This window comes from Protopterus annectens, chromosome 13.part0, assembly GCF_019279795.1.
Source record: "Protopterus annectens isolate FY-2018-M chromosome 13.part0, PAN1.0, whole genome shotgun sequence".
Classification (NCBI taxonomy): domain Eukaryota; kingdom Metazoa; phylum Chordata; order Ceratodontiformes; family Protopteridae; genus Protopterus; species Protopterus annectens.
In genome coordinates, this window is record NC_056747.1 from 1,017,851,451 (window position 1) to 1,017,870,313 (window position 18,863).

Genomic DNA, 18,863 nt, shown 5'->3' on the forward strand with positions numbered 1-18,863 from the left:
CATTTAGCCTTGAGAGGAGAGTTGAAGACTTTCTGTATTTAGTTCCTGATCTATTACATACTGTGTTTGGTAGTCTGCTCAACTGCCACAATAACCTGTACCTATCAGCTTTGGTTAAACTTACAATGGTTAACGTATAACAACTGTGTTTCCCTGCTCACATTACTTTAGTGATCTTCTTCAACACATATTGTTTTCACTTCACTAAAGTTAGGATTAAAATAACAAAACAAAAATTAAATTTTAAAGTAATGAATACAAAATAAAATTAGAGATTAATTTAAGCTAGTGCTAATTAATTTACTCCTTTGAGTGGGATCTAAGGATAAGGTGGAATTTTCTACTCTAGCTCTGTTACCTCCTTTTTCTTAATAGTGTTATCACAGATTATAAAGCAGTGAGCTCTGTACTGGGGGAAATTACTGCAGAATGTAAACAGAATCATGACCATAAAGATATGCAAAAGTTAAAGAACAGTGATCACAGATTCCCATATGCTAGGACAGCCCCACCATCCCTCAAAAGAAACACACAAAACACACATCCTTTGCCTTAAGTTTTAAGACACGCCATATGGGTGTGTTATGCATTCTAGACCTAAACTATGCCTCATGGCCCCTGTAAAGAAAGACTGCATTTCTTCTTGACCATCTTCAGAACTGGTGATTCTACAGGAAGTAAGTAGTATAACAAGCCCATATGAATGAAGTCACTTTAGTAATAAAGCATGCAACTCTCACTTTTACTGAAATCAGACTGCCACTGCAGATCAGCACAGCTAACAAAGTTGCTGATTTACCCATGACTGTAAAATTAGTTTATATAAGAAAAATGTGTGTGTCTGTCTTTGGGGAGCAAAGTCACTGTAACAGATGCTGGCTTAGTTGTTTTTGTTAATCCCTTTTAGAAAAACATGATTTTGATTTGTTTTGTTACTTGTTATGTCACTGATAACTTGATACGGAAGTCTTCTACACTTCAAAAGTTTTGTTATGGCATTTGCATTGCTTCACCCTCCATCTCCCACAGTCTTAAGTGATTAAATGCTCAATCAGATTTAAAAAAATGGTCATAGGCTCAACCCCTTTAAATAAAAACATAAAAAAATGTACACAGACTAATCTACATACAACTCCATAGTTGCACAATCATGGAGAAAAGAGAAAAACATACCCATCATATCTCTGCTAGTGTGTAAATAGAAATTGCATCTACAGTGCTATCTATAGCAAATACCGATTAATGAGCGGAGATAAACTATTTAAAATGGGATAAGCTAAAACTTCATCCAGAGAAGACTCACTGATTAGAGGTTAAGAGTTTTCATTATTAGCTTCAGTGACTTGGAATTTCTTTCATAACCATACATGTGGCCCTAAGTAATCTAAAATACACATTAAGAAATACAGAGATTAATTCTTAAGCAGGGCAAAAAGCTGAGGATAAAGAAAATGCACTACAAAGGTTTGTCATGCCTAGGAAAGAAATGTTCACACTCACAGTTGGTTTATTTAAATTTGTCAGCTGGAGTACAGCACTGCTCCAAGAAGACCAATTTCACTCGCCGAGGAGCACTCAATTAAAAACATGACACATTTCAAAGAACTTGCAAAGTTATAAGAGATTTCTAAAAATAAAACAGCTAGAGTTAGTCAGACAGTACATAAAACTAAACGTGATATATAGAAAAAGTTGTACATGACAGGTTCCTTATAAAATATCCCTGTTGATTCCACTAACCCGGAGCTGCTGCCATTGCAGGGATGCTAAAGCTAAGATGGACAATCTAACAGAAATGTTCTTAGTGTATCAGTTGATCAGAGCGGATAACAATTTTTGGTGCGTTAAAGTTTCCTCATCTCTGAATTTGGCTATCTCCTCTGAAGTTCCCATTAGCTTTCCCTCTTGTACCATTTTTCTTGCTGTCTATTTATGTCTTCTTCCTCTGCAGTATATTGGGACTAAGCATATTGCTTAAGTTTGCTACCTGCCTAACGTGTTTTTATAAGAATAGCTAAGTTACAAAGCATTGCTTATTAGTACTACAAAGTTGCTTTAATAACCTATTATACAGTCCCATTTTTACTTATGTTACATATGATCCTACTGTATATTCTTCTTTTTGATGTATTCTATTCTCCCTGTAAAGCCACAGGGTTACTTTGCTAATCAGCCAAAAATACTATGTACAAACTGCATTTGTTTTATGGACTGCCAAAAACTACTCATCTCTGGAGGATTGCATGCAATGGAAGACTGCCCTTTATCAAGAAGGTGCAATGACCATGGAGTTGATTTTATTTGGAATGCAAATGTAGGAGCTACTGCTCCCTGTATGGGAGCCCCCCACCCCCAAAAAAATTGTTTAAAACATTCAGTATTTTTAGCTTTGACAAAAAAAATCTTCAAAAAGTACAGTTGTGTACACTTACCATAAATGTAGCTGTTCGAGTGTATTCACTGTTGCAGTCATCACATTTGGGTTATCTGCTTGCAGTAGCCCTCAGTCGACCTGATTAACAAAGTCTTGGGTCCTGCGTCAGTTGCTGTCCCTTCTTCCATGACGTCAGGTCGTCAGGGGTATAAAACATGCAGCCGACGCCATTACATCGGTTTTTCTTGCCCCAGATGTCAGGTGCCCCCCCAATGGGAAGCAATTAAATATAAAAGTACAATGATGTACCTCCAACAAAAAAGCAAATATACCAAAAAGATTTTAAGCATAGTAAAGGAAAATAGAGGTATAACCAAAAGAAGTTAGGGGGCTGGAGGGAGGGTAACCAGGACTGCAACAGTGAATACACTCGAAAATCTACATTTATGGTTAGTGTACACAACTGTACTATGACCTTCGTGTTTCACTGTTGCAGTCATCACATTTTGGTAGATTCCCAAAGCTAAGGATGGGAGGAGGAATTTAGATAGCATTAGGACCAGCTATAAGGCCCTGCAAGACTGCAGTGGCAAAGCCAGCTCTGGATTTAGAGAAAATTGGCAGATGGTAATGCTTGGTGAAAGTATGTACAGAACTCCAGGTAGCAGCTTCTAGGCTGTCCCTGGTAAGGACGCCTCTGAGAAAAGCTGTAGAGGTATATGCAGCCCTTGTTGAGTGGGGTCTGATCCCCTGTGGGATAGGTTTTCCATGGTGCTTGTAGCAGAAATGAATGCAATTGCCTATCCATTTGGAAATGGTTTGCTTTGAAATAGCCTTCCCCTCTGCCCCTGCAGCAAATGCCACCAGCAGTTGATCAGATTTCCTTTGAGGTTTAGTCCTGTCCAAGTAGAATCTAAATTGTCTGTGCACATCTAAAGAGTGCAGTATCCGTTCCCCTTTGGAGTTGGAGCTCTCCTGGATGGACATAAATTTTTGGCCCCTCTGAGGAACTGCTTCAGCAGTTGATGAGAGAAGAGGGGAGGTTCTGTGTTATAATGAGCTGAAATGGCTGAGGCATGAATTTTGATGAAGGAGAAAGACAGGCCCTTGTGAAGCATCTCAGTTAAGTATTGTAAAATCTGAAGTAAATTGGGCGCTGCTGTGCTCATCCCTTGAGATTGGTTCCAGGCACAGAATCTTTTCCATTTTTCAGCACAAGACTTTCTAGTACTAAACCTCCTTGCCTCTAAAATGATATCCATCACTGGTTTACTGAGGGATGGTAAAGGAGAGATTAGGTAATTAGCCAGGCTGCTAGGTTTGGTGTTTGAAGCTGAGGGTACAGAATCTGGTTCTCCTGCTGATACAACAGGGTAGGAGTCTGAGGCAGGTGCCATGGGGCCAACAGTGACACACTGCGCAAGAGGGGGTACCAGTGTTGGTGTGGCCAGTCTGGTGCAATCAAAATCATCCTTGGTTTGGCTTGTTTGATCTTTAGTAGTACTTTGGAGAGCAGAGGAGGAAAGGCATAAACTGATAGGATTTTCCAGCTGAAGGACAGAGCATCCACTTTCCAAGCTTGTTTGTGGGGAGTCCTTGTGCAAATTTTGTCCAACTGATAGTTCTGGGGGGAGGCAAACAGGTCTATATCTGGGCTCCCCCATTTGCTTGTCAGCAAGTTGGAAATCCTTGGTTCCAGCTTCCACTCGTGTGGGTCCATGAGGTTTCTGCTTAGTTTGTCTGCCAGTGTATTTAGTTTTCCTGGCAGGAATTGAGCTTGTAGATGCACTTGGTAGCTCAGGGCTGTGTTCCACAATGCCATAGCTAGTCTGCAGAGGGGGTAAGAATGTGTACCCCCCTGCTTGTTTACGTACCAAATAACAGTGGTATTGTCCGTCTTTACCATTAATTGTCCTGGAAGAATGTGGTCTTGAAGGCTGTCAGAGCATTCCGTACAGCTAACATTTCTTTTTGATTGATATGCAGGTGCATTTGACTTGGGTTCCATTTTCCCTGAATGCACTTCCCTGCCAGATGAGCCTCCCCGTGCATAGACTGATGCGTCTGTTGTTACGGTTTGGGCGGCAGAGGGTAGTGTGAATGGTAGTCCCTTGTTTTGGTGGCAGGCCTCTGCCCACCAAAGTAACTCTAGACATAGGCAAGGTATAATAGGAATCATTGCTTCTAGATCCTGAGAATGCTGACACCATAGGCTTTTTAGATACCATTGTAGTTTCCTCATATGCAGTCTTGCTTATGGAATTAGAAGAATGCAGGAGGCTTGTTGTATTTGCTTTGCAGACAGCAGGGCTTTTGTGGCCACTTGTTTGAATAGGTTGTCAAATGAATTTGTTTCTCTGGCGTAAGGAAAGCCATCTGGGAAGTTGTATTCAAGCTTACTCCCAGGAATATAATTTGTTGACAGGGTACCAGGTGTGATTTATTTTCATTTATGGTGTACCCTTTGTACAAGGGTCAGATGATTCAAAAGTATGTCCTGGCTTTCTGCCTGAATTAGACAATCATCCAGGTATGGGTATATTTGAATATTTCTTTACCTGCAAAATGCAATGACTGGAGCTATGCACTTTGTGAATACCCTGGGCGCAGTAGATAAGCCAAAGGGCAGTGCAGAGAACTGATAGTGCCTGTAGCCTGCTTTGAAGCATAGGTATCTTCTGCAAGATTCCGATTGGGATGTGCAGGTATGCTTCCTTTAAATCTAGTGTTGCCAATCAGGCGTCTTTGCCTAGCATAGGGAGCAACTGGTGAAGAGTCAGCATCTTGAATTTTGGAATCGCCAAAAATGTGTTTAGAGTAGACAGGTCCAGTATAGGATGCCATGAATTGTCTGTTCTGAGTACCAAGAAAAGTCTCAAGTAGAAACCTTGTCCCTTTTCCTCTTCTGGTACCAACTGAATAGCCCCCATGCTTAAGAGAGAAAGTACTTGCTTTTGGGCCTCTGCCCACTGATCTGGCCACCCGCTTGGTGTTGGTAATGTGTAGAAGTGAAATCTGTATCCCTAGGACACTATATTTAAACCCCATTTGTCCTGGGTAATGAGTTCCCAGTTCTTTGCATGAAAAGCAATCTTGCCCCCCCAAAGGGGCAGTCAGTTGAGAAGTGCTTGGAAGTTTTAAAAATAAGTCATTGAGAAAGTTTACCATAGGGGGGAGTTTTATTACTCCCAGATTTGGAAGTGGAGGCCCCCCACTACTTAGTCCTGTGAGTACCCTGGGACTGAAGCCTGGGAGCTCTGCTGGATCTGGGTTTGGACCGAGAAGGTCTGGAAGAGGCAGGAAAGGACCAATTCATGGAAGGCCAATGCCTACTAAACCTTGGAGGTTGTACTTGTAAAAAATCTTTAACAGTTTGCATAGATTTAGCTTTTTCCTCCATCTTTTTAAGAACTTTTTCTGCCTTTTTGCCAAACAGGCGGTCCTGGTTTAAGGGAGCATCCAGTAATTTCGCTTTAACATGATCTGGCAAGGATTGCTCCTTAAGCCAAGCATGCCTTCTAAGTACAGACCCAGTTACAGCAGCCCTGCAAGATGCCTCTAGTGAATCAAAACCACACTGCAAAGTATGTTTTCCAACTTGTTCAGCTAAATGCAATAAATCCTGTAAATCCTTATTTTCAGCACAATCGGGAATCAACATCATTTTCTGTTTAAGCAATCCAATAATATGCTGCTGATACTTTAACATATGAAACTATGCTGCTGATACTTTAACATATAAAACTGGCAGTTTAAGACCCTAATGGCCAACGTTGCAGAAGTGTATACCTTCTTACCCCATCTATCCAGTGCCCTGGAGTTTCTATCAGAGGGGGTAGGATTTTTGGCAGTAGTAGCTTTAATGCCCTTGGGTCCCTGTGAAATGGTCTCAGGATCCACAGTAGGATTTTTTTAAAAAGGAACTTGAGAGAGTCAGGGGACCTTGTAATATCTATCAGGTTTTCTGGGAGCAGGAGGTAAAGAGTCAGGAGTCAAGCTAGATTCCGAAAAGGCATCATCAACAATGTCTAGTACAGGAGGTATGGCTAAAGGTCTGTGCTGGGGCAGGAGTAAGAAATCCCTTGGCCTTTTTATCCTCTGGGGGAGGGGGGGGCAGAGTCCTCAGCATCAGAATCCTCATAGGTAGATAAGGGTAAATCCTGGTCATCAGAGGAAACAGAAAATTCAGAATCCTGGTCAGAAGTATCATAAGCAAACTCAGTCCTAGGTCTCTTAGAGGGGGAAGGCTGGCTTCCCCTGAGTACAGTAATAAGGTCTTCAGCCACTCTTATCATTTGTTTTTTAGGCATAGAGGCCTGACCATGCAGTCTGGGTGTCAGTTTTCTAGGCATGGTTCGAGTTTTAGGCCTTGAAGAAGAAGATGGAGTTGGTTTAATACGCAAGTCAGTAGGCCTGAATAGACCCTCAAAAGCCGGTGCCTGCACAGCGCCTCCGGACCCATCCAAGGTAGAGACATCCGTAGGTTCCACAGTTGAAGCATCTCGTGGCATACCATACTCCGAATGGGTCTCAGTAGAGGCCTGCGAATCTGAAGTAGCGGGTATCAGGGGCTGCGAAAGCGCCTCACTGAGTACCGGCGAACTGGCTTAGGAGAAGCGTCGTCGGCAGGTTTGGACCTAGGCGGCCTGTCTTTATCTTTGCATTTTTTCAGAATGTTGGTAGTCAGATGGCTTACCGAAGACATATCAGGATAATTGAACCAAGCACCAAAATATTTAGAAGCGAAAAATATACTGACGACGGATAGTTCGTGGTTAAAATAAGGCACAAAACCGACAGCGAGGTACGTCGTGGTCATGGCCTAGGCAAGGAATACAGTACGAATGACAATCTTTATGAGGTATTTGCTTTCCACAAGTAATGCTATTATTTACTTTTATTGACATTGGTTTAGAGCAAGAAAAAATTTCCCCAACGGGGTACTTAGCTTTTAGTTTAAGACTTCGGTTCTGAAACTCGAAAACGAAAATTTCAGGAGTCGGCCGACTGGCACTTGCGAACTGCTTCTGCTTCGAGCACCACACAACAAGAAAGACTGATGTAATGGCATCGGCTGCATGCTTTATAGCCCTGACGACCTGACGTCACGAAAGAAGGGACAGCAACCGAGACAGGACCCAAGACTTTGTTAATCAGGCCGACTGAGGGCTACTGCAAGCAGATGACCCAAATGTGATGACTGCAACAGTGAAACACGAATAACATCTTCTGTTACCATTCAGTCAGTCATCCTAGATTCCAAGGTGGATCCTCAAAGAAAAAAGGTCCTTTGGGTTAGTCAGTTTAACTGGTTAACAAAAAAATAAATAAATAATTTGCCATGGCTTGCATTGGTAATATAAATGGAAGTATGACTGGTAAACTCTAAAAACTGTTGATATAACTTAAAGGATTTTGTTTGTACAGCATGTACTTGAACTTTTCTTCCTGGACCTCCTCTGATGAAAAGGCAACTTTGTGCTCAGCTGGACTTCCCTGCTCAACAAATGTAAAATAAATAAAAGGCATAAGCTGTCAACAGCTTCAGCAATTCTTCTTAAACTATAAAAAAGACACTGGATCCCATGATTTTGGTGTCCAAGTAACCCCAGGGCTCTACAGGGAGATTAGAATACATGAATCGTTTAAGAAGGGTCTTGGTAGATGATGAGTGCCCTTATTTAATTTGAAAAGTAAGTATTATGCAAATACTAAGGTAATGTAAAATACACTCCTTACACTGACAGTTGTAAGGTGGCCTTGGAAAAAACAGAAGCAAATGTTTTAATTATGCATCTGTAGCAAACAAAGATGATATGATCTAAATTCTGGAATTAGAGCACAAAAATAAAACTAAATAGAAATTATCTGGTTACGTTTCATGTGGCAGCTGGCTGTGATTCTGACTGAGGAGGTAACCAGATATGTTGTAATGAGAAGTACTTTTTGTTTAACTACGTATGTAATTTGGGCAGAATTTCTTGTTTGGGGTTTCATTTGCTTGATTATATATGCCCTTTGAAAGAGGATGAACAGTTATACAGAGGGAAGGGATGTAAAGTATGAAAATATTTTAGGTCTATCCAATTCTGGATCTAACAAGGACAATTCAAAGAATGATTATTAATTCTACTTGCTCTCCTGGATCAGGGGGCTCTGTTTTACTTCTTTTATTCAGCAACCCTTCATTTTAGAGGGAACAGGATTGTCAAATTCTTTCATAGTTGAAAAGTCAGATATACACATTTACTGCTAGAGTTGTTACATTTTTAAACCCTATTTGCTGTGGTTATTACATGGACTACATTTTCTATGTCGAAAGATCACTCAAACTCTCTTTTACATGTATTGGGTCCGAGAGTGAAAAACAAGACAGCAGTCAAAGCTCTCTGATTACATTTGTTTCTCCTTTTCTGTTTGAATTGCAGTTAACGTGGCTTTGTTGATGAAACATTTTGAGAAAAATTCCCCTTCCTTCTTAACGTATTGGAAATCTTTTGATAATGAGAAAAATAAGTTATTTCTTACCATAACGTTCCACCTGTATTGTTGAGCCTCGTTCAGTCATTACGCATGGGTATTGGTTCTGACCTCGGAACCGAGCCGGACATTTTCCAAGCTCGCGTCAGCTTCAAACTCTCGAGCTAAACTCTTACCCACAATCCCCCTCTCCCTGTTACCTCAGATTGAGTTTGCAAGTCAAAAAAGGTAGAGGCTACCTCTGGTCAAATAACCTAAGAGAACCGGATGGTGAGATCCACTAGAAACCACAGGAGGGGGAAGGTGGGAGGGTCGTAATGACTGAACGAGGATCAACAATACAGATGGAATGTTATGGTAAGACATAATTTATTTATCTGATATTGTTAATCCTCGTTCATTCCTTACGCATGGGACAGAGTCCCCAGCTACCTGTATTCCTGGGAGGCTCTCATGGAAGGACATTCCTGAGCACCACAGAACCGAAAGATGCTCTTCCCCTGGAGGCCAAGTCCAATTTGTAATGATTGATGAAGGTATGAGGCGTAGCCCAAGTTGCAGCTGCACAGATGTCATGTAAGGAAGCTCTGGCATGCAAGGCAGCAGAAGTTGCCACCGACCTTGTTGAATGAGCTTTCATGGTAGCAGACAACGAGATATTGCATTGTGTATAAATGAAGGTCACACAGTCCTTCAACCATCTGGCTAATGTGACCTTAGCAACAGCAGATCCTAATCTAGGTCCAGAAAAGGCCAAAAATAACTGGTCAGATTTACGAAAGGACCTAGTCTTGTTTAAGTAAAAACTGATTTGCCTGTGGATATCTAGGGTATGTAGGCAATACTCGCCTCTGTTTGAATGATTGGGAAAGAAAACTGGCAATTCAATGGCTTGATTAATGGACATTTCAGAGATCACTTTAGGCAGAAATTATGGATTACTCCATCTCTATGAAAAAAATCAAGTATGGACTCTTGATACATAAAGCTTGAAGCTCAGAAATACGTCTGGCAGAAGTAATGGTGACCAAAAACAAGGTTTTCCATGACAAATACTTGAGGTCGCAAGAAGAGGCTGGTTCAAAAGGTGCCATTGTCAGAGCTTGTAGAACTAATGATAAATCCCATGGTTGAATAGGTTCTCTAAAAAGTGGCTTCAGATGATTCACACCTTTTATGAAGGTCTTGCACAATTTGTGAGACATAAGAGAGGAATCTTGGACACCTTCATGAAAATTAGAAGTTGCAGCCAAATGAACTCTAATGGTAGAGGCCGATAGACCCGATTGAAAAAGGTCGGCCAGATAAGTCTAGTATTATCGACACTGGTGCTGAAAAGGGGTCTACTTGTTTATCTTTCAGCCAACAGGTAAATCATTTCCACTTGCTCAGACAAGTAATTCTAGTGGAAGACTTATGAGATGCAATGAGAATGTCACGTACTGGTAAAGAAAGATCATTCTGCCTGGCAATCAAGGGAATTGGAGTAGCCAAGTCGTGAGCTTCAGGCTGTTCAAGTTGGGATGAATCAGGTTCTGTGGATGTGAGATCAACTCCGAGGTTGGATGGAGAATCCATGGTCGATCTAGTAGGTGAGGCCAAAGGAAGGGGAACCAAATCTGTCAAGGCCAATATGGTGCTATGAGGATCACCTTGCTCCTCAACCGACGGGCTTTCTTCAGAAACTGGGGAATGAGGGGAAAGGCTGGAAATGCGTAAAGAAGACCCGAGGGCCAATTGTGGAATAGAGCGTCCCTGGGTGACTGTCCCGGAGGGGGAAATCAGGGCTAAGTAGTTGCTGCATTTGTAGTTGGTCGGGGATGCAAAGAGGTTGCAGCACGGACGGCCCCAGCGGTGGAAGATCTCCGCCGCTATCAAGGGATTCAGGGACCACTCGTGAGGTTGAAGAATGCACCTGCTGAGTCTGTCTGCTATCACGCTGGAACTCCCGGGAATGTGCGTTGCTAGAAGAAAACGGTTGGTAGCCATCGCCCACTGCCATATCCTCATGGCCTCTCGACAAAGGGGGTAAGATTTGGTTTCACTTTGCTTGTTGATGTACCAGACCACCGCCATGTTGTCTGATTGAATCACAATTGTCCCAGAAGGCAGCAGGGGATGGAATGATTGCAACGCCAGAAGCACCGCCCTCAGCTCTAGAACATTTATATGCAGATGGGCTTCCAGTTCGGACCAAGTGCCTTGGACTGTCTGTCCCTGACATAGCCCTTCCCACCCCATCAGGGAGGCGTCCGTGGTCACTGTGGCCTTGGATTGCTGGGGGGAGAAGGGGCTAGACCATTGTAACAGATTCTGTGTCATCCACCAATTTAAATCCTGTTTGCATCTGTGGGTTACTCGAATCATGGCTGAAAGAGGATACTGAAAAAAATACCATTGGGTGAGCAGTAGCCATTGTAGAAGCCTCATGTGAAACCTGGCCAGGGGAACAATGGTGATGGAGGCTACCATGGCACCCAACAGCTGTAGAACCAAGTGAGCCGTGGATTTCTCTCTTGAAAGGATTGGAATCAGTTGTTGCTTTATCCTTAAAATTCTGTGCTCTGGAATAGCAGCTCTGCAGTTCTTTGTGTCCTGGATAACCCCTATGAATTCTGTCGATTGAGATGGGGTGAGATTGGATTTTTGCCAGTTTATGGTTATGCGTAGCCTTTGAGCAGCGAGGAGAGAGTATGCCAGGGCTTCTTCCAGTATATGTCTGGTGGGGGCGGAAAAGAGACAGTCGTCTAGGTATAGAAACACCTGGAATCCTTGAAGTCGCAAGTGAGCTGTGACAACTGCCATGCACTTTGTGAACACTCTGGGGGCTGTAGAGAGTCCGAATGACAGTACTCTGAACTGGTAGTGACTGGCTCCTGCACGGAAGCGCAGAAATCTTCGTGATGGCCTGTCCACTTTTATGTGGTAGTACGCATCTTGAAGATCTATCGAGCACATCCAATCGTCTTTTTCCAAAAGCGGGAGGATAGACTGTATTGTGACCATCCGGAATTTTTGTACTCTCACAAACTTGTTCAATACACTGAGATCCAAAATTGGTCTCCAGTTCCCGGTTTTCTTTGGCACCAAAAATAGTCTTGAGTAGAATCCGGATCCTATCTGGTCTGGAGGGACTATTTGGATGACTCTCTTTCTTAGCAGCTTTTCTATCTCTAGTGCTGCTTCTTCCCTTTGACTGGGTGGCACGTCGGGAAGGTTTTTTGAAGGGGTAGGACAAAGATCGAAGGGGATATGATAAACCTCTTGGTATAATCCTTTGTACCCAAGAATCGGTGGTGATGGTTAGCCAGGCAGAAGGGTACAAGGAGAAACGTCCCCCAACCACCTCCAGAGGAAAGGAGTTGGGCTGCTCTTCAGGAGCGCTGGTAGGATTGACCAGGGAAAGAATTCCTGGAACCCAGGTTACGCAGACCTCTCTGCCCCGAAAGGAGTGTCTTTTCCCTGCGAGTTTCCCCCTCTGCCTCTAGGGGAGAACTCGGCCTGTGTATCATGGAAAGGACCCTGAGATTTCTTGAACCATATCTTCCCACTCTTTTGGTTTCGGGAGAAAGCACGTTGAGGGGAATAATAACGGACACCTACGGCAGAAAGGGTCTTACTGTCCTGTTCACATCTGGCCAGTGTGCTTTTAACTTTGGGCCCAAACAACGAGGAGGCCTCAATGGGAGCGTTAAGAAAGGAAGCCTTAAAGGGTTACGTGAAATTGCACAAGTGCATCCAGGCATGTCATCTCAAGACCGCAGCTGAACCCGCTGCTCCTTCTGATGCGTGAGATATCAGTCGCATAGAGGAGTTAGATATTGATTCAATGGTAGCCACCTGAGAGGCCACTTTGTCACGGACCTCATCAGACACGGCACCAGCCAAGGTTTCAGAGAGCTAAGAAATCCGATCCCTTTGAAGCCTGGTAAAGTGTGCCATATAATTCAGGGACCTGATAGTAAAGGTCGCTGATGCAAAGGTGCGCTTCCCTATCCTGCCCAGGGCCCGGGACTCTGTTAGGCAGATGGACAGTCTGGCTTTCTTCTTCTGCCAGATCCTTTTTTGTTGCGGCTGCCACCACCAAAGCATCCACAGGAAGACCTTTGGACCAATGGGGATCCAAAGCAGGAGGGGAAAAAATCTTATCTGGCCTCCGGGGAATAGCTTCAACGGTATCAGAAGCCTTCCAAGCATGCTGCACGATAAGCCGGACAAGCTCATCAGCAGGTGGAGTAACCAAGGAGGTAGGGGGCCGGGCACAAAAGGCCTGGCGGAACACAGATTTCTCAGAGGATGGATTAGAGGACTGCAAGTCACCTCTCTGTTTCAGGTTTTCGAGGATATCACCAAAGGATACCTCAGAGGGTGACCAGGGGGATCCTTCCCCCTCATCAAAATCTGTGTCTTCAGTGAGGGACTCCTCTGTGGAGTCCATCTGCTTCCTCTTACACAAACTTTTCTGGTGGACCTCCTCAGCGGGAGAAGCTGGAGAAGACAGCGAAAAAGGGGATTCCTGTGGGAATATGTCCTGAGGCCCTCGCACCCGGTGTCCGCTAGGTGCGACTTGTGAAACCAGTGTACCAGAGGAGGGCGGAGGTATAGACAGTCCAGTATCGCCAACAGCAGCGAATGCCTTCTCCATCAGTTGGAATGCTGGTCCACCTGAAGATGAATGTCTAGGACAGGGGTCACCCCTCCCGTAAGTGGCTCAGCCTGCCAACCCGGAGTCCCTGGATGGCTGTGGACCAGTAAACTATGAGTGTCACAACTGACATCCTGGGTCGTAGCAAAACTTTCCTGCCACAAAGGCAACTGCGGTTCCTTAGGGAGAGCAATAAAGGGGACCGCAGAAGGGGGAGACTGTGCTATATCCATGGACTTCAAAGGCAATGAAGGAGGAGAATAAGAAGGGGTCTTTGGAGACGGGTGATCACCTCCCAACGAAGGATAGTTCCTGAGGGGTGGGATACCTCTGGCCAAGAGCACCTGATCCACAAGACACAACACACTGTGTTCGGAACGGCTTCTAGTGGACCTCACGGAGACTGAGGGAGAAACAGGCCTGTCCACAGAAGAGGCAAACTCGGTGCCCATCTCACCAGTCCACACAGAGGACAATGGTGCCAAGAGACTGGACTACGGGTGTCTGCACCGAAGAAGTAATCAGTGCTGAGGTCATGGTCTGCACTGACACAGGGATTGGTGCCGAAGTGGTTGTCGGTACCAAAGCTGGAACTGACAAAACTGGAGTCAACAATAAAGGTGTCGGTTCTGAGGAAGATGTCAAAACCGACATGGTCAAGGTCTGCACCAACTGAAAGGTTGGTGCAGATACAGTGGTAATAGTCTGAACTGAGGAGCCCCTCAGTGCCGATATAGTGAAGGCTGCAGAAGAAGACGGAGCCGAGATCACTAATGGAGCCGAAGGCCTCGGTGCTGAAAGTCTAGGCACTGAAAGCACTGGGGCTGACTGAGTGAGCTCCAGAGCCGAAACTTTAGCCTTTTTAGGTTTTGGATGGCGGGAGTCCCCAGCTGGGGACGAAGGCAAAGATTTAGCCTTGGTAGGAACATCCAAGGTTTTCTTATGGACTCTAGGAGGGGTTGAGGCCTCCGACCCAGAAATAGCCTCTGAAAAGGGAGATTTAAGAAGTCCCTTCAGCAACAGCTTGTTTTTCCTTTCCAACGAAGTTCTATTTGAGAAATTTTCACAGATAGTACAGGGCTGGTCCACAGACAAGTGGGACGCCCCCAAACAATAAACGCACAAAGAGTGTGCATCAGAAGTAGGAAGTTTGTGTCCACAATCAGAACATCGCTTAAACCCCGGGCTACCTTTCTTATCTGCCATGACCGCAAATAAAATAATAGAAAAGGGTACCAGCAATGGTACAAAAGAATACCCGAAGGTATGAGAAAAAAAAAAATAGGGAAGGATTACCAACGATGGTAAAGACAGAATACCTCGCGGTAAAAAAGTAGAGAAAAGAGCAGAAAAACCTGAAGAAAATATGTATGCTAGATGCGATAGGGTAAGAGATAATGAAATAGAAACTTTTCTGACAGAAAAGTAATTTGAAAATCTATTAAACAACAAATAACTGTACTTAGCTCAAGAGAAGCAGCTTGACACAACGGAATGGCAATACGGCAAACGAAATCTGAGGTAACAGGGAGAGGAGGATTGTGGGTAAGAGTTTAGCTCGAGAGTTTGAAGCCGACGTGAGCTTGGAAAATGGCCGGCTCGGTTCCGAGGTCAGAATCGATACCCATGTGTAAGGAATGAACGAGGATTAACAATATCAGATGTAACAGATCCATACATTTCTATAAATGAGTATTTTGTTTTAGTTTTCTTTTCCAGACTTAACTGTGATATTATCTGCTGAGTGACCAGACAAGAACTTTGAATACCTTTAAAAATCATAATTGCAAGACTTCCTCTGTAAACCATGCCTGTCACAAAACTACTCCACAAATTAGTGTGGGCAATCCACTTACATTATGTGTACCAACTAACTCCTCTAGTCAGTTGGTAATGGGTTTGCTAGAAATAGACAGAAACATGCCCTTAATCTGCTCTAAATTAAACTCTGACAATAAATAAATAAATATATGTGCCAAATAGTTTAATATTCTAGCTGCTAAGTTACCGTGTGTGTGTGTGTATACCTTTTTTAGGTTCATAAGAGATTACTAGGCTGATGGCTTAAGAGTCCTTACAAGCCTAGACAATATAACCTAATTTTACCCAATATATGGCACCTAAGGGCAAAAGGATGGCATGGATTTGTGCCTATGCCTTGAATATCTTACAGATTGCCCCTGTCCATAAGGAAACAGGCAGTAGCCCAGGTGCGAATTTGCAATTCCCCCATCTACTGATCCAAATTGTGTTTGAAGAGGGCCAGGGAGGGACTCTGCTTAATGTGAATAGGAATACTGTTCCAACGAAGGGCCAATCTCCCAGACACATATCTGTCTCTCCAGCATGTTTTGTTTGAGTCGTTAAGTTTAGATCTCTAGATCAGGTGACCCTTGTGCTGTTTGACTTGCGGATGTGTAGCAACTCCATCAGGGCTGGATTTGTGAGTGCCTTGTAGGTCAGGCACAGGTCACCCCTTACTAGTCAGTAAGAGACACAGTAAAGGGATAGGGCTTTTAGTCTAGCCTCACAAGACATGTTGCTGTACTTTCTTTGTGAGGAGCCTCTGAAGTCGTTCCAGCTGCTGTACATGCCAAATGGCACACTGTACTTGATTATTGGTCTAATGAGGGCCGAGTACAGCAGGGCTACAATTACTTTTTGTCTGGATGACATTACTTTACTTATAAGTTGTGCCACATAAAAGGACTTCCTCACCACTGTGGACACATGGCAGTAAAAGTTCAGGCTACTATCTATCTGTGTACCTAGATCTCTCACCTCTGAGTCTATTCTTAGGGGTGTGCTATCGATGTTGTAATTTGCAGGGGTATTTAACTTCCCAAAGGGTATGATAATGCATTTTTACGCATTTAGTTTTAGGTCACGGTTCTGTCACCTGTCATCTGTCTGATCCAGACCTTCCTGATAGATACCTACACTGTTGGGAGAGTCAGTGGTTGCCCCCAGCTTGCAGTTGTTGGCAATATTTGCCTTCCACAATAGCCTTGACTTCAGAGAAGTATATTCCGAACATTAGTGGTCTCAGCACTGAGCTCTGTGGCACACCACTAGTAATTGGTCTCCTGCTGGATTTGGATTTACCCACTTTAACCACGTGTCCTGTCCATGAGCCAACTTGCTATCCCATCTACTGACGTAGGGATTTATACCCAGTTTTGTGGTACTGCCATTTCTATGCAGTTGTTATATGGTCGTATAGGGCTTTTGTGTACACCTCTGCATGGGTTTCTGTGTTTTCTGGATTTGGGGGAGCTTAGAAACTAGTTATGCCTTTCCCTTAATAGGGGGTAATTTACCTTAGAGAAGATCTTAAAGTTTTCCGGGTAAGATGGATGGGACTAGTTTTGCCTTTACTTCAAGAAGACCACTTTGTGATCCGATCTTACCAGTGATGACATTGCACTGGGGGGGGGGGCAGCATTCTCCCATACTACCAGACCTAGGATATTTATTTCCCTAGTGGGACTGCAGACTAGCTGCTCCAGGGTGTTTGAATTTACAACGTCAAGAAATCTTTGGGCCTGCATGTCAGTGGTCGTGCATGCCTCCAAATTAATGGAAGGGTAGTTAAAATCATCCATGAGTATAGTATTGGGCTGGATGGTGAGTGATTCTAGTAATTTCAGGTATGATGTATGGGTTTCCTGGTTTATGGTGGGGGACCTATAGTTAGCAAGAATATGGTAATGGATTTTTTCCATGGTTAGTTGAACATGGAGTAGATGAAGAATGTCATACTGTTTGACCAGCCTTGAGGTGTGCTTATCCTTTATGTAGATACATACACCTCTGCCTTTTGCTCTTTCATGTTCAGTGGGTGGTTGGACTGTATTAAATGTGTTACAGCCATGCAATTCTAGAGTGCTTTCCATGGCTTTGAATCATGTTTCATTAATTTCACAGATGTCAGCATTCACCAAGGTGAGGCAAGCTTCCAGGGAGTGCAGTTTCTTGATGAGACTCCTAGCACTGAGCAGTAACACCTTTAGCTTGTCCTGAGTAGCGTCTGTTATGTTGGAAGGGTTGTCTGCTTGGCAATGCCTAAAAAAGGCACTATGGGGGGTGGATAATGTTTTGTTCAATATTCGAAAGCCTACACGTGACAGGTGAAGACCATCCCTGGCAAAGCAGCATGACCGGTCAACCATGTCCTCCCAGGCTGAGAAGTATTGAACACCTTTGGAATGTCACCAATAGCTATGCCAATTGTTAAAGTTGATCAGTTTCTGCTGGTACTGTGGCATCATCCTTGGAGACTGTAGAATGCTGCTCAATGCTAAGCTCACATTTGTCTGTAACACACACACTGAGAGCTCAATCATGTATCCCTTTATATCAAAGAGGTATGTCTCAGTTCATTCGCCCGCATGGAATATGACTTGAGTCATACTGGTACTTAGGGGTAAGTGACCTGAGTGCTTCTGTGGTCTTGCGAATCCTGGCCTATGGCAGGCAACCAACTGTAACCTTCCCCTTATACAACAATGGAGTCTCCTATGACCAGGACATAATTATCTAGTAAACCAAAATTCGTAGCAAACAATGTATATGAAAAAGGGGTAGCTTTACCAATCTGATTAACTGTTGTTAGACATACAAATAAGCCTTGTTAGTATTTTATCAAGCCAGTCTAGTGAAAGGAGACATACATCCTGACGGCCTTTTTTACAGATAGGTGGTATGAATTTAGACACTGCTATCTGCATTTAAGGCATCCTTAAAAGTCTAGTGAAGTGGTAGTACTGTGCACTTTATACAAGGCAGCCTCGTTCTTTATCCCTTTTTAGAACGGGGATTCCATATAGACCAACTTAAAAATTCTCTTTAAAAGATGATATCCCATAAAGAAAGAAATCAAATTATCTGAATTCTATGAGAATGACAAAATATTAACATCATATATACAAAAAAAAAAAAAAAGATCCCACTATACTAAACAAGTCAGCAGAAAGACTTCATTACCTTCTATTGTAACCTTTTGAACTTCTGCAAATTCCTGCACAATTTCCCATCTCTGGACTCTTTCTACAGACTGATGTTAGTCCAATAAAGATACTTATGAAAATCTGCCTTCTGCACTATACTGAAATAAGTCAAGCAAAGAGTACAAGAGCACAAAGGACAAATTAGATCCAAACAGGATAGGCCTACCTTAACAAATACTGCTAAAGTGCTATATTTATCTACCACTGAAGCCAGTAAATTCAACATTAGCACAAGAAGGACCTGCAAAAGTACTGTTAAGGGCTTTTCATTCTACAGCACAGAGGTAATGTTGCCACATTATCCTTTCTAGTTTGTATTTCTCAATCTCCAGGTCTTATAAACAGGGTAATAAAA

The 18,863-nt window shown here is 43.4% G+C and overlaps 1 protein-coding gene across 1 annotated transcript in view; it reads right to left on the reverse strand.

The window, feature by feature from the left end:
* Positions 1-18,863, reverse strand: part of RAPGEFL1 (Rap guanine nucleotide exchange factor like 1) — a 672,616-nt gene that overhangs the window by 287,560 nt on the left and 366,193 nt on the right. The window lies entirely within an intron of this gene.